The sequence below is a fragment of the Poecilia reticulata genome, linkage group LG2 (assembly GCF_000633615.1).
Source record: "Poecilia reticulata strain Guanapo linkage group LG2, Guppy_female_1.0+MT, whole genome shotgun sequence".
NCBI lineage: Eukaryota > Metazoa > Chordata > Actinopteri > Cyprinodontiformes > Poeciliidae > Poecilia > Poecilia reticulata.
The window spans coordinates 43,757,170-43,761,828 of NC_024332.1; the positions used below are offsets into that span (position 1 = coordinate 43,757,170).

Sequence of the window (4,659 nt, forward strand, 5' to 3'; positions counted from 1 at the left end):
TTTATTATTCCCAGCCTAAAACCAACTTAAAGCTGCAGTAAGAAAGTTTTAGAAAACTTTTTTTTGCATATTTGTTTACGTTGTGACAGGATGGTATGAGACAAAATGTGAAAAAAAAGAATGAGAGTTCCTCCTCCCAGTGTTAACTAGAACCAGCCAATCAGAGCCAGGAGGCGGGCCTTRGCGCCGTCAATCATCTCCCTCTTCCCCTTTGWTCGCTAAGCTGCAACTAGCAGATCTTGTTGTGAATGCTAAGGCTAGTTAGCATAACTACCTGTAACAGTTGAGTTCTTTCTCTGCCATTATATTTAGCAGAGAGAACATGAGGGTGATTGATAGCGCTAAGCCCCTCCCCCCTCCTGACTGTTTTTGGTGCATTTCTTCAGACAGCAACAGTAGCTCAGGGAGGAGGTGGATCTTTTCACAGACCGTCTCATACTGTGACGACATGGTGATTTTAACTCGCATGTAAAAAAATAAACATTCTTTATAAAAGTTAAYCTGCATCTTTAAGCCACATCTGAAGCCGTTTACCTGGATGGTGMGGGATGACCTCCCCACTGTACTCCGAACTGCCGCATGAGCTGCTGCTGGACGTAGAGCCGATGCGCCCTGCAGGCGGAGGTGAATGTTAACGAGTGATTAAACAAACCATGGGACGGCCAGGGGRGGCGGACGGACAGACTCACTTCGGTAGTAGTCGGTGGTCGCGACGAGGGAACCGCCTGCTGGAATGGCTGCCATTCTTCAGGAGTTGGTCACTGATGGAAACCTGGAGCAGGAACAGACTCAGTTACTCATCTCCACTAAATGAGGCCTCACTAGAGATGAGTCATGATGAAACAGAAGCATGTAGGTGCNATAATAATAATGCAAAACCGTCTCAGTGCTGCCCTCTTTGGGTTGAATGGTGGCTACTGCAGTTTAATTTTCCTTTTTGTTCCAGCTTGATGTTTATGTCACACAGTAGAAATGTAACTTTGAGTTGCTAGAAGGTCTGAAAAGCTGCTAAACAAAGTAAAAAAGTTGTTGACCTGACCACACCCACGTTTAGCGCTGCACTTGGCCACGCCCCCAGCGTCTCCTGGCCCCGCCCACTTTAAATACATGCCAGGGGGCGGGGCTTTGCTTCCAGGTCACAAACTCTTYCTCATTGTTGAATCTTGATTTTACAGACAGATTTTATTGATATCTTCTTGAATCTCTAGTCACAATTTGCTTTATTTTCAGATTTCGTGGCCTACTTCATGTTGGCAGACAGGTTCTGTTTCAGTTGTTTCACTGCTGATAAAAACTTTAAATCGTCATCTTGATCAGTTTAAATGTAGATTTTTTCAGTTTCAGACTTTTTATTTTTTAATTCTGAAAGTCAAAGTAATACAATAATACATTTTTACACTAATAAAGTTTGTTTGATGAGTAGGATCAATTAAATAAATTTTTAAGTGCTTTTAGTTGACATTTGTGAGGAAAAGCAAAGTATGAATAAACAATAAAAATTTAATTATCATTTGGTTTAATGTTCACAGTCGGCCAGCAGGGGGCGTCCTAATCTCACAGTACGATCCTCTTTACCACCTGAATCAGATCATTAGGTCATCAGCAGTGAAGATTGCTCTCATTTGGACTTTTACCTTTTCTTTTTTATGTTCCCACTTAAAAATGTAGATTTGTGCAGCAGATGTGAAGTTATACAGAAAAATGTTGAAAAGATGAAAAGAAGGCAGACATTCTTATCAGGGATGAGAAGATTTCTGAGAGCCACAGTGCCGTATTTTCTGGTTTGTGGATATTTTGTGTGAATGCAGTTTTTTTTTAACAGAAGAGAAACAGGAGGGGATAAAATGTTTCCCAGACATCAGCAGCTACTTCTTTCTGCCTCAGGAGTTAAATGGGTCAGACGTGTTTCACGTTACGCCCTCACTCTGTCCCCGACCGAATTCAAAATCTAACCGAGGCACTCCTCTTTATTCTGACTTTCCCATGCTGGGGAAACTCAACGCGGCTTTTTAAATCCTTTATTACGAAAAAATACACAGTAAATATACAATTTCAACATTTTTACAATACGTACAATAAAAAAACTAAATCCAAACATGGAAGTCAAAAACATCAAATTAGACAAAATACTTTTAAATACCAATAATAAGTAACATCACTATGCGACACTGACTCAACATAAATGTTTATTTAATCTAAGCTAATCCTGAACCTCAGCGCTTCCTAAACCAGAACTCTGGTATTTTTCTGCCATTTGTTTTCCCATTCAGCTGCTCCAGAACAGTCCAGAAAGTATCGCTGCGTAAAAATCAACCTGCCTGCTCAGACCAGACTTTGTGCTGCATCAGCATCTTTCCAGATGTTTGGGCTCAGCGCCAGCAGAGGCCGCCGCGTGAAACTGGAGTCTGCTGAGTCGCGACACCCAGTTCACCCTGTAGGAGCATTTAAACACGAAGCCCGTATTAATAACCTACAAACACCAACGGTAGGTAGAGACACCTCTGTATGGGGGAAGATTAGGGCCATAAAAAAAACAAGGAAATCTGACTTTAATCTCAGAATTGTGATTTTTGATCTCATAAGATTGAGGTCACAAATCTGCTAAAAATGACAGAATTCTGAGATTAAAGTTGGAATTTTAAGTAGAGAAAGTTTGTGCATTATGAGAAGRACTGAATTGTGTAATTTGTCAGAATTTTGAGAATAATTTAAAAATTCTGAGATTAAAATGATTTCTGAGAAAAAGTCAGAAATCAGGATAAGAAAGTCAGAATTCTTTTATTTTCCAGTGGCAGTAATTGTCTTCCATACTTCTTTCAGMTGATGTTTCTGGCATAGAAACTAATCAGACTATACGACTAAAAGTTGTTAAATTAATACCGATTCATCCAATATGGCGTCCTTTAAAGACAGAGGCTCGTCTCTCCATCTTTTACTKTTATTCTAAGGAAATGTAAATAWCGTCTCAGCATCCAGACATGCAGCCTGTGGTTTTAGTTTCATGTCGGAAATTAAAAGCGGATTTCTTTTGGTTCTTGGTCGGTTTTGTTTGGCGTCTGTAAAGTTTCCAGGCTGCGCCGCCGTCCTGCCTGTCTCATCACGTGTTCTGGGAGTGAGCGGCCCATGAACGAGGCAGAACCTTTGTGATGTCGGCTCCGGTACCCGGTATCCTGACCTGAACCCATTCATCACCACAGCTGTCAGGGGAAATGACCTCTGAACTCTGAACAAGAATACCACAAAGTTTCATCGGCTTTGTTCACCAGTTAAACTCTTTTATTGATCTGTTGGTTTGTCTTAAACTYTTCTACGGTTATAAATCACTGATCCACCTGTCTGCCMTTTAAACACCTGGATTTACTGGCTTTTGTTCTTTTTTACTCCAAATCGGTTCCATTTCCATCCAGGCTCTCTGCCATTTGCTGCCAGGCTTCAACATTAATCACAATATCATCTGCAAACAGAGATACCAACCGTTAGCAATACAAGGAAGGAAGGAAGGAAGGTAGGTAGATAGTTAGGTAGGTAGATAGTTAGGTAGGTAGATAGTTAGGTAGGTAGATAGTTAGTTAGTTAGGTAGGTAGGTAGGTAGGTAGGTAGGTAGGTAGGTAGGTAGGTAGGTAGGTAGGTCGGTCGGTCGGTCGGTCGGTCGGTCGGTCCGTCGGTCCAGTTCTGAAAGTTCCCAGAACTGGATGGTTATACTGTTATATTCAAGGTTATACGGTCGATTCGTCTATCAGGGAAACCCAATCTCTGCTTCCTCAGACAGAAAACACTGACAGTTTTTTCTACAGGTAAAATATTTTCTGTTTATAATTTCCTGAAACAACTCAACATTAAAAAAAAAWACTATTTCTCCACATTATTTTGCCTTCTTGCTGATTTAAACTTCAATGGAAAGTATTACTGACTGTTAATAATATTTGTGTCCATAAACAGGCTGTAATTTTTAATCATCCAGATCTGTTTGCCTCAAAGTGTCTCCATTCATCAACATGAAAACCTTTTCCGGTTTAAACCCTCAGACATTTCCGGAAGGATCATTTAAGCAGAATGTCGCCTCCTAGYGGCCTTATTTGGATTTCCTGTAAAGTTCCCGTCACCTTTGTGCAGCGTGACCTTTGTACAGACTAAAGTTCATTAATGAGAKCAGGCCACAGCTGCTTCCTGCTCCATGTCAACCTGAATACTACACTAGTTATTCTGCACCATCAGGTTAAACTCTCACTGTTTAGTTTTTGTTGTTCAGATGATAATTCATCTTTCTTTGTAATATAACACAACAGAAAACCAGAAAATGTTCATTTCTAATATATTAATTGTTAGATAGTTTTACACTCTGTGTGTAAAACTATGACATAAGTTTTTTACATTAATGGAGTCCCGTTTGTGACGTTTTACACATATAAATACAGTTTCATTTCGGACAGTTAAATTTTTACCTTGCTTTTTATTCATACATAAATGTCCCTTTTTCTAAAGAATTATTTAAAACAGGCTAAATATTAGCTTGATAAATGTTAGCAAGCTAAATATTTAGTTTGCAAATTAAATGTTTAGTTGGCAAGCTAAATATGTAGCTTCAAATTCCTCTAGCATCCATTCATCCTGCTAATAAGCTAAATATTTAGTCCCAAACTAAACATTTAGCTACAAAC

General features: G+C 39.7%; 1 long non-coding RNA gene across 1 annotated transcript in view; it reads right to left on the reverse strand.

Moving 5' to 3' along the window:
- Positions 1 to 742: 742 nt before the first annotated feature.
- The window catches only part of LOC103461910 (uncharacterized), a 7,858-nt gene continuing 3,941 nt past the window's right edge, over positions 743 to 4,659 (reverse strand). Inside the window, exon 3 of the long non-coding RNA XR_533240.2 lies at positions 743 to 772. This is a non-coding gene — a long non-coding RNA (uncharacterized LOC103461910). The remainder of the gene's footprint in view (positions 773 to 4,659) is intronic.